Here is a 12,518-nt window from a genome sequence, read left to right as displayed (position 1 = left end):
ACCTAATCAACTCTTCAAGGCCCCACTTTTCAATTACTATAATAGGATTTCCCACCCTCAATAGTTATGGCAGGAATTAAGCTTCTAATATATGAACTCTGGGGTACACAAGTCAATCAATCCACAACACTCCATCCCTGGCCCACAAAGTTCACATCCTTCTCGTAGGTAAATATATTCATTAACTTTTCTTTCTTGTTAAAAGTTATTAAGGATTAGTTTCATCATTGATTAGTTAAACATTATTCAAATTGTTTTATTCATCAGCATCTTCTGACAGTTGGCTTTGAAGTTCCCAGGTCTCTTTGGTGTCGTTCTAATATCCTTATCACATGTTACTAACAAGAGTTGTATTGCAGAAACAACAAAGAAGAAAAATATAGCAGAAATTTGACAGCATCTGATAGGCTTACTTTTGTATAGTTTTCTATTTGAACGAATAGTTGTTTATTTTTGAAAAAATATTGGAAAAGTAACTTATGCATTATGGACACCTACTCTGACCAGCACTGTACTAAGAGACTTCATATATCTTTTTCTATTTAAGCCTTTAAGAGAGAGAACGTCTAACTCCTAGTATTACAGATGAGACAAAATGAGCCTCAGAGAAGTCAAGTAAGCTGTTCACTGTCATACAGTTTGTAGGTGGCCAGCTAAATGTTCGGCCTAGCTCAGATCTGGGTGGCACTAAGTCACTGGTTTTTCCAGCACACCATGATGAATGTTTAGTATATGAAAGAAATTCGCACATTTACATTTTGTGTACTGTCCTTAAGCAAATTCTTAACCGGACACAAAGAATAAATAAATTACGCTGATGGCAACACTTTGAGATCTTTGTTATTCTGACTTTTGCTGAAAGACAAAGTTTGGTAAAGCAAATAGTTAATACTTTTGAAAATCTTTCTACTCTTTTATAATACACTGTAAACTGTTTACAAAATGAAAATATTTGTCATCATTTCCTGATTGTTGTATAATAATCTTCTACTTGAAAATACTTGTTTTGATAGTTGGAATCCATTGTTAATAACTTTGGAAAAACAGAGGCCTCTGGGTAGAAGCAATTTGAAGGAAAGTAAGTTTATGGACCTATCCCTAACCTCTGGAAATGCTAAAGATCCTATGCCTTTGTTATACAAGTCATAAAATAGTCAACTATAGCTTCCAGCAGAGTGATACACCACAGTGCTCAGATGGCCATAAAGCCTAGAAGGAATTGGGGTCAAGTTTTATCTCAAGGAGGCTGGAGCAGAATGAGTGATAATATGTGGGCAAAACATGGATTAAATCTGTATCCCTAATGGTAGAGAGGAGGCAACAGTGATAAACAGTCTCCAGAGAAACTCAAGCAGATAGAAGATATATATGGGCCAGATAGAGAGACTTTATGGGAATAAAGTGAGCAGCAGAGCTGAATCATTCCAAGAATTCTGCCTGAAAATGAGACGAGGGAGAAGAAGGATAGGGTCCAATTCCAGGGAAATAAGAAAGGACAAGTATAAATAGACAGAGACTCAAGCCAGCTGGCTGAGTCAGAGTCGTGTCTTCCCACCACAAGTGCTCAGGGTTCGGGAAAAAAGAAAAAGAATAGAAAAAGAAAACTGTGGTTTCGTTGGAAATACAGGAAATCCTGGAGAAAGGGAATCTATATCACACCCTCCATTCTCACTATCACCCTGATACATAAATATAGATATAGGCAAGTGTGTTTTGCAGGAATGTGCTTGTCATTTTACAATTTTTGGCAAAATAGGAGAGGACTTGCCCACACCCATCTTATTCAGGGACTATTTTATGAGAAAGTCAGGTTTCTTCTTGCACGCTGATACTCAGTACTCACTAGGTCTCCCTAGTTGAATACCGTAGTCCCCACTTATCCACAGGGGATATGTTCCCAGACCCCCAGTGGATACCTGAAACCATGGATAGTACCAAGCTCTGTATGTACTGTGCTTTTCCTATACATACATACCTGTGATGAAGTTTAATTTATAAATCAGGCACAGTAAGAGATTAATAAGAGTAACTAATAATCAAGTTATTAGTAATGAAGTACAATTAAGTAAAATAAGGGTTATTTGAACGCATGCACCGTGATACCGTGACAGTCAATCTGACGANTTGTAGGCTTAACAAAGATGCAGAAAGTTTGAGAGTGAAAAGTGCAACCAATAATTAACAGAAGAATAAGAGAGACTCTTACAGGAGAGAGATACAGTCATGTGTTGAGAGAGGAGGCAACAGTGATAAACAGTCTCCAGAGAAACTCAAGCAGATAGAAGATATATATGGGCCAGATAGAGAGACTTTATGGGAATAAAGTGAGCAGCAGAGCTGAATCATTCCAAGAATTCTGCCTGAAAATGAGACGAGGGAGAAGAAGGATAGGGTCCAATTCCAGGGAAATAAGAAAGGACAAGTATAAATAGACAGAGACTCAAGCCAGCTGGCTGAGTCAGAGTCGTGTCTTCCCACCACAAGTGCTCAGGGTTCGGGAAAAAAGAAAAAGAATAGAAAAAGAAAACTGTGGTTTCGTTGGAAATACAGGAAATCCTGGAGAAAGGGAATCTATATCACACCCTCCATTCTCACTATCACCCTGATACATAAATATAGATATAGGCAAGTGTGTTTTGCAGGAATGTGCTTGTCATTTTACAATTTTTGGCAAAATAGGAGAGGACTTGCCCACACCCATCTTATTCAGGGACTATTTTATGAGAAAGTCAGGTTTCTTCTTGCACGCTGATACTCAGTACTCACTAGGTCTCCCTAGTTGAATACCGTAGTCCCCACTTATCCACAGGGGATATGTTCCCAGACCCCCAGTGGATACCTGAAACCATGGATAGTACCAAGCTCTGTATGTACTGTGCTTTTCCTATACATACATACCTGTGATGAAGTTTAATTTATAAATCAGGCACAGTAAGAGATTAATAAGAGTAACTAATAATCAAGTTATTAGTAATGAAGTACAATTAAGTAAAATAAGGGTTATTTGAACGCATGCACCGTGATACCGTGACAGTCAATCTGACGATCCAGATAGCTGCTACTAAGTGACTCATGGGTGGGGAGCGTCTACAGCGTGGAGACACTGGACATAGGGATGATTCATGTCCTGGGAGGCATAGGGCAGAAGGGCACGAGATTTCATCACACACGCAAAGTGAAAACTCATGAAGTTTTTATTTCTACAATTTTCCATGTAATATTTTTGGGCTACGGTTGACCCTTGGTAACTGAAACCTCAGAAAGTGAAAACAGCAGGTAAAGGGAGATTACTGTATTTCCCCCTGAATAATAGCCAAAAGCCGATCTTTGTTTGTAGGCTTAACAAAGATGCAGAAAGTTTGAGAGTGAAAAGTGCAACCAATAATTAACAGGAGAATAAGAGAGACTCTTACAGGAGAGAGATACAGTCATATGTCACTTAATGACTGCAATAGGCCTGAGAAACGCGTCCTTACACAATTTCATCGTTGTGCGAACATCACAGAGTGTGCTAACACAAACCTAGATGGTATAGCCTACTGCACATCTCTGTTATAATCTTATGGAACCACTGTCATGTATAAGGTCCATGGGTGACCTAAGCTTCACTATGCAGCTCCTGACTATATATTAATGATCTGTTATATGTAGTGTGACCATGCAATTACATATAAAGAACATATATTATTTAGTAGACAGCTAAAACTTGGACATAAATACATTTCAAGACACTAATAACTTAGAGCTATATAATTGTGTGATTTTGATGTTAACTTCCAACAACAGTTAACATCTGATCTGTTAAGGATAATTGGTGAAACCCTTAGCCATCCATTACTCTTTTACTTCTCACAGTCTCAGAGACAATTCATCCCGTAATTTTACTAGAGGTGACATACAAATCACAGCTATTTCTATGTCTCTAAGTTTTTTTTTAATCTCACAGTCTCAGAGACAATTCATCCCGTAATTTTACTAGAGGTGACATACAAATCACAGCCATTTCTATGTCTCTAAGTTTTTTTTTAAAAAAAAAGCATTCAAGTTTAAGGTATTGACAAGGCTGTGCTCTCTCTGAAGGCTCTAGGTAAGGATCTTTCCTAGCCTCTCTCTTCCTAGCCTCTGGTGATTACTGGTGTTCCTTGGCTTGCATCTGTCTTATTACAATCTCTGCCTCTGTCTTCACGTGGTCTTCTCCCTACATCTGTCACTGTTCTCTTCACTTATGTGAACAGCATTCATATGGCATCAGGGCCCACCCTGATCCAGTATGTCCTCATATTAACTCGATTACATCTGTAAAACACGATGTCCTAATAAGGTCACACTCGCAGATATTAAGGGTTAGGGTTTCAACATATCTTTTCTTGGGAACACCGTTCAACTCATGACAACTTAATTTGTTTAAACCAGCTATTTTAAATTGCTTATTCTATGAGATGGATCCAAAGGATTATATAGGGATCGGTGTAGCAGCTGAATTAGCAGTGTTTTTCCCCAAACAATCTCAACTTCAGATGGGGCACAAAGTCTCTTCCTATGGTCCCCTCCATCCTCTTCTTGGACATATTTCCCACAATGTTTTATATCAAAAAAGGAAGTTTATCTTTCACAGGGTTTAATGTCTCCTAAGATCCATTGGGAAGAGTGAAAGACTTGGTTACTCTTGGCTCAACCACTTTATATAATTTAAGATGATAATGTTTAGTAATATTCAGAGATTAAAATATTCTTAGGGCTAAAACTTGGTATAGATAACAAATGATCTTTGGTGTAGGGTACATTTAAATATATCCACTGTAGAAACTACACACAGAGTAGGGCTCTTACTTCTCTCCTAACAAGAGGAAGTGGTGGTAACACCGTACTTCAGGAATTCCGTGATGTATACCAGCCAATATTGACTTTCATTTTTACCCACCTCAAGAAGGGATGATCACAAAGAGCCATTTAAGTAATTTCCTATACACCCACAGAAGTAAGCCTTAGAAAGCTTGTCTCTTGTGTGAATTTGCAGAGTTAAAATCTTTCTGATTTTTCACCTCTGAAAAATCCCTGTGGCTGCTTAACCCTGTGAAGATACTGGGGCTTCAGCAATTAGAAGAGCAACCAACCTGAACACCTCTCCTGCTGCAAACTGAGCAGGCTGGCCGGCTAGCTCAGTTGGTTAGAACACAGTATTATAACACCAAGGGCGCAAGTTTGGATCCTTGTACTGGCCAGTTGCTAAAAAATTAATTAATTAATTAATTAATACATAGCCGAGTTCACAAAATAAGAAAAAAAGAAAAAACTCTTGCTGACAGAACTCATGAGAAAATTCAAAGCTAGAGTGATAAGTTCCTAAGTGACCCAGAAAAATCTTTGACCCTATAGAGACTGACAGCTAGGGACTGGTAGTTTGTTGTTACAGGTTTTATATTTTATTTTTAAAATAGATAATGCATTCACATTGGTCAAAAATAAATACTATATAATAAATTTTACTTTGATCCTTGTCCTGATTTAATAGTTCCCTACTTTCTATAAATAATGTATTTTGTTAGATTATTATGTATCCTTTCAGTGTTTTGCAGGCAACAGTAAGCATATATCAATGTAAATTTGTTCTTTCTTTCATACACAAAAGGTAGACTACTTTTTGTATGCATCTAATGCCACTTGCTTTTTTTCAGGTAAAATTACGTCTTGGAGATATTTCCACATCAGTACATGAAGACTTCCTTGTTCTTTTTAAAAATTGCATAGTATTCGTTTGTGTGGAAAGCAATTGCTTATTGATGGATACAGATTGTTTCAGTATATAAACTTGAAATTACATCATCAGGTACATTTGTAAGTATATCTGTAGGATTAATTCCTAGAAGTGGGATCTTTGTATCAAAGAATAGCTTCATGTTTTATTTTGAGAGCTATTGACAGATTGTCTTCCATAGAAGGTATATCATTTGATAGCCTGAACAGCATTGTTAAGAAAATATCTCTCCCTATATACTGGCAGACAAAGTGCATGTCAAACTTTTGGATTTTTTTCCAATCTTAAAAATGACATCTCACACATCACATTTCAAATTTGCACTTACGTGCAGTGATGAGCATCTTTTCATGCATTTAAGAAACTTTTATATATTTTTTTCTGTCATGTTTGCTTATTCCCATTACTCATTTTCTATTGAGTTTTTGATGTTTTTGTTATTTATTTCTTGGAACATTTTTGATAGCATTTGGACATGTTATCCCCACAAAACTCATGTGGAAATCTGATTCCCAATGTGGCAGTGTTGGGAGCTGTTTGAGTCATGGGAGTGGATCCCTCATGAATGGATTAGTGCTCTCCTTGGGAGGGTGAGTAGTGAGTGAATTCTTACTCTGTTAGTTCCCCTAAGAGCTGGTTGTTTAAAAGACGCTAACACCTCCTCTCTCTCTCTCTCTCTCTCTCTCTCTCACTTCCTCTCACCATGTGATCTGCTTGTACCTGCAGGCTGCCTGCCACTTTCTGCCATGAGTAGTCGCAGCATAAGGCCCGTGCCAGATGCAGCTGTCCCAGAATAGTGAGCCAAATAGACCTCTGTTCTTTATAAATTACCCAGTCTCAGGTATTCTGTTATTGCAACAGAAAAACACACTAATACAACTTTATATATACATGAAAGAAATTATCTAGGGGCTGGAGTTTTCATACTTCACAAAGAACAGAAAATACTACATAAAGAGAATACTCTGCAAAAGATGACCCTTAGAAAACAGGGTTAAAAAAAATGACTTATAAAAATCTACTCACTAGTTCAGGGAAAAGACAAGAATTTATGGTTGTTTCTGACAAGCTTTTTTCTGGTTGGACTCTGGGGAAGGAAAAAAAATTTTCTATGACTCCATACTTATAGTACCTACTTGGTATGGTAATTCTTGAAGCTTAGAAAGTAGCATAAAAAACAGTCTTGAGTCAGTGAAGCTCTGGAGTACACTGGGGATATGACCCATGGTCCATATTTTGCTGACCTATAAGCTCCCTGATCACAGGGTTTTTCTATCAGAATTTCTGGCTTACAGAGATGAGAATAAACTAATGAATGGGTAGATTATCATAATATGAAATGAAATTTCAGAGCAGTGATCCCGATTATTTCCCAATGTTTTACTGCAGGGATTATAACAGGCTAGCAGTGTCTCTTCCAGGATACGGTCCAGGGCAAAGATCCTAGACCAGAAACCAGGCAAGGCCACTAATTAGTAACCTTCTATGTTAAAACATATAAAAATGTTGAATTCAAGTAAAGAAAATAAAAGTATTTTTAATAGGCTATAATCATGGGAATTTTCAGTTAAATATTTGGGGATTTGCTTTGCACTTTTAACCCAGAAACAAGTTGTTCAGCCCAAACCTATAATTTTCTATGCCTTAAGGAAAATACATGTAACTAAGAAAAACAACATTCTTTTAACACTATTTTAATTTAATTTTAAATATTGCAAAATAGTTCAAACATATGGAAACATGCATAAAATAATATAATGGAAATCCATGTACCATTATGACTTATAACAAATGTTAATTTGTTGTTTTAAGAGTCAGGATTGGCTAGTGATGCTGTGAAACAAACACCACCAAGCTATCAGGGGCTAAAAGTAGCAAAGCTTTATTTCTAAGTCATATTTTATATCACCAGGAGTCAACAGGGAAGCTCTATTCATTGAAGTCACTCAGGGTCTCAGGCTGACAGAGACCCCATATTACTTCCATATCAACAAGGATTTCAGCATTTGGTGCAGCAGGGGAAGAGAGCATGGAGATTTGCACATCTAGAGGTGAGACAAGTCACATATCCTCACATTTTATTGGTCTACACAAGCCACATGGCCACAATTATCCTCAAGAGTATGGGTAAGTGTAACCCTTCCTTGTACCTGCAAAAAACTAGGAACCAAAAACATAGGCAAGCACTTATTTCAATAAAAGACCCTATTAAAAGATGGTGAATACTAATAAATAAATAATTCCTGATGAGATTAATTCATAAAAAGCAATAACAGTACAAATAAGCGACAATATGTATGAAAAGGAAACTTAAGTTTAGAAGAAATTTGAAAAATGTAGCACGAACAATGTAACTACCAACCAAAAGAAGCCTCTACTAATATCAATCAAAACAAATTTCAAGGCCATGACACAAATGGCTGGAAAAGCAGCTGTAAATATGAAAGAAAATGAATTTGTTGTTTAAAATTTTCCTTCAAAGAAAACGCCTGAACCACTAATTTCAATTTTACAGAAATTCTTCCAGAGAATAACTAAAGAGAAAGCACCACGACTCATTTTAAATGGCTATCAGAACTTTGACAGCATAACCAGACAAGGACAGTACAAAAAAGAATCATTATGAAACTGAACTTTTAAATATATTTGAAACATTGTTTACATGTATGTTTGTGTTTCATGGATTCCAATGCGCACTGTTAATTATATCAATAAAACTGGGATAAAAACAAAAACAAAAACAAACAAAAAAGAACTTTGAGAATATTTCGAACAACTTCACACCCATCATGAGTCCTGAGGATTTCCATGTTTTATAACAGGAATTGTGCTGTTAATGATGATGATTTCGGTACATCAAAAAAGGGGAGAGGGTTAAATTTCAAGTATTCAGTATTAAAAAAATTTTTTTTCTATCCCAAATTGTTAAACTTTAGAAAAATAAAAATAGAAAATTTTTAATGTAATAAAATAATAATTTCAAGTAAAGATTCCTGCATTGCTGATTTAATTTGTTTTCACCTGTTGTTTGGACACAATGATATTTAGACTGGATATGTTGTGTCCCTTTACCTTGAACACACAAGTAAGTACACACACACATATCTACTGTGCAACTTCAATTTCACTGGTCATAGAATTCTTGACTTAACAATTTTTTTCCTTTAAATGAAGGATTTAAAAAACCTATCTACCAGTGCTCCCTTTTTTTCCCATTTCCTTTCTTCCCTTAAAAGTTTTTTTTATTTTGAAATGAATTGTACATATACATATGAACTATTTAAAGAATAACAATAATATGAATATCCACCTGAATTCATGTGAATAATGTGAATTAAGAAATAGGACACTGTTAATACTATGGCAGCTATGATGTATTTCTCCCAATTATATTTTCCTCTTTCTCATCAGAGGTAAACAACAGGCTGAATTTTATTGCTTTTTGTTTTTCTCTATAGATTTATCACATGGATATATAATTTTAAAACAATACATTATTTTAATCGGCCTATTTTAAACTTGATACTAAAATTATAATGCATTTATTTCTCTATACTTTTGCTCAATTCCATGAATTTTACAAGTACATTGTTTCATTGTGACAACTACAAGAAAACAAACAATACAGTTAAAAAATGAGAAAAGGAACTGAATAGCTATCTCTCCAAAGACATACAAATGGCTGACAAGCATATGAAAAGATGCTTAACATCACTACTCATTAGGGAAATGCAAATCAAAGCCACAATGAGATGTCACATTAAACTCATGAGGATGACTACTATCAAAAAACAGAAAATAGCAAGTCTTTGAGAGGACGTAGAGAAATTGGAAGGCTTGTGCACCGTTGGTGGGAATGTAAAATGACGCAGCATCTATGGAAACAGTGTGGTGGTTCCTCAAAAAATTAAAAATACTACATGCTGTAGCAATTCCATTTTCTGGGTATATACCCAGAAGAATTGAAAGCAAGGTCTTGAAGAGATATTTGTATATCCACGTTCATAGCAGCGTTATTCACAATAGCTAAAAAATGGAAGCAACCCAAGTGCCCACCGATGGATGAATGGATACACAAAACGTGGTATATACATACAAAGGACTATTACTCAGCCTTACAAAGGAAGGAAATTCTGACACAGGCTTCAGGTATGAACCTTAAAGATATTATGCTGAGTAACATAAGCCAGTTACCAAAAGACAAATACTGTCTTATTCATATGTCTAATTCCACTTGTATGAAGTACTGAAAGTAGTAAAGTACATACAGATAGAAAGGAGAGATGTAGTTTCCAGTGGCTGGGAAGAAGGGGAATGAGAAATTATTGTTTAATGGGTATAGAATTTCAGTTTTGCAGGATCAAAAGAATTCTGGAGATTGGTTGCACAGCAGTATGAATATACTCAACACTACTGAATTAGACACTTAAAAATGGTTAAGATGCTAAATTCGTCCTAGTATATTTTACCACAATTAAAAAAAAAGTCATACACATAAATGTGTATGCGATATTTTCCTTACCTTTTTATAAATGTAATTATTTATCTTTGAGGATATTTTGGTTGTTCAAGCTCTTGCTATTACTTGTCTTTTTCAATCTCCTTGTGGGGTCTTTTGTTGAAATAAGTTATTAATTTTAATGTGGACACATTTATCAATCTTTTCTTTTATGACTGAAATTTTTAAAATCTTCTTTAATAAATCTTTTTCTGTCTTGAAGTCATGACATATTATCCTCGTTACTAAACATTTTAAAGTTTTTCTATCCTCTTTAGGTCTTCTATTCACCTAAAACTGATTTTATGAACACGATATTTATTTGCCTTTTTCCCCATGTAGATAACTAGATGTCTCTGTAGCACTTAATGACAGTCCCTCTTTTCCCACTGACTTGTATTTTTAGCTTTGTCATAAATTACATTTCCAGATTTCTACGAATCTATTTTTAGGGCTTTTATTTCTGTTCTATTGATCAAATTTCTATCTCTTAATTCCTATTCTATTAAAGCTAAAAACTGCATTTTCTAATAAGTGTTGCTGGTGTGTAAAAATTTAATTGTGTTTGCATATTGATTTTGTATATGACAGCAGATTAAACTCTCTTATTAATTTGGTAATTTTTTCATAGATTCTTTGTTTATTTCTGTTCTATTGATCAAATTTCTATCTCTTAATTCCTATTCTATTAAAGCTAAAAAGTGCATTTTCTAATAAGTGTTGCTGGTGTGTAAAAATTTAATTGTGTTTGCATATTGATTTTCTATATGACAGCAGATTAAACTCTCTTATTAATTTGGTAATTTTTTCATAGATTCTTTAGAACTTTATATTAATAATAAAAATAATCAAAATTTTTTGTTTCTTTATATATCATATTATTTTTATATTTTTCTTCTCTAATAGTGTGGGCCAAGAACTTCTTTACAATATTGAATAAATAATAGCATGTTTGTCTTCTTCCAAATTTTTAAGCAAATGCCTTAACATTTCATTATTGTGTATTATGTTTGCTGTAGCTTTTTTTCCCCCCCACATATATCTCTTAAGAGATTAAAACATATTTCTCACACCAAGGTCAAGGGTTCAGATCCCTGTACCAGCCAGCCACCACAAAAACTAAAAATAAAAATAGTATAAATTCTTTTTCTCTATTTCTTGTTTGCTAAGAGTAATTCTCATGAATGTATGTTAATTTATATCTAATGCTAATTTTCACTGGTTAAGATAATAATATGATTTTTCTCCCTTAACCTGTTAAAGGAGATTATGTCATTATGAAATACATTAATTCTCTAATGTTAAGCAAACTTGGTCATTATACATTATCTTTTATATGCATTTCTGGATTTGATTTATTATATTTTTCTTAGGACATTTTATTAATTACATTAATTACAGAATCAAATGCAGAGAAGTTTGAAATCATCTTCTAAAATCGTTACTACCCCATTGAGAAGATTTTTTTTAAAAGCAGAGAAAGAAATGTCCCCTTGTCTTCATCTTCCATAAAGAGAATTTATTTATTTATTTATTTATTTTTTCCTTTTTGTCTTTTTTACTAACCGGCAACAGGATCGCAACCCTCGGTGTTGCGTCCGCACCACGCTCAACCAGTGAGCGGGAACCGGTCTCCACATGGGATCCGAACCCTCGGCAGGAGCGCCGCCGCACTCCCAAGCAGCGCACTCTCCAGTGCACCACCGGGCCGGCCCCATAAAGAGAATTTAAAACCCATTGTCTTACTATTGGAGAGTGCTGAGAAACAGACCCATTTCTCTGTAAATTGATAATTAAATAAAAATGTTAGACTTTATCAACTGCGTGATAATGAAAGCAAATAGCCCTATTTAGTGAGAAAATGTTCTTCCATAGAAAAATTCCATCTAATACAAGCAGGCAAATGGTGTAATTAGAAAATTACCATTTTGCAAACTGTTAAGAGGTAAATGCCTCAGGGAGGGACCATCAATAAATAGTTTTTTTAAAAAATAATAAATCAAAAGTTGAGGGGGAAATTCAAAGCTTTTGCCATGTGAACTGAGTGATCAAACTCAGTCACTAAAAGCCAGAAAATACTTCCAGGTGTGAGATGAGGTGATATGATCAACACAGAATGACCTTTGAAATGTTCTCATAAAAAAAAAAAAAAATCCGAAATCTAAATCTAATCAAGCCTTAAATCTAAATTCTCTGGAAATACAGGGTATTAAAGAAAAGTTGGGTAATACCACAAAGAAACATTTAGACAACCCAGACTGTGAG

Source organism: Galeopterus variegatus, unplaced genomic scaffold, assembly GCF_000696425.1.
Source record: "Galeopterus variegatus unplaced genomic scaffold, G_variegatus-3.0.2 Scaffold425, whole genome shotgun sequence".
Taxonomy (NCBI): Eukaryota; Metazoa; Chordata; class Mammalia; order Dermoptera; family Cynocephalidae; genus Galeopterus; species Galeopterus variegatus.
The sequence above is the reverse complement of the archived record's forward strand: the minus strand, read 5'-3'. Positions refer to the sequence as shown.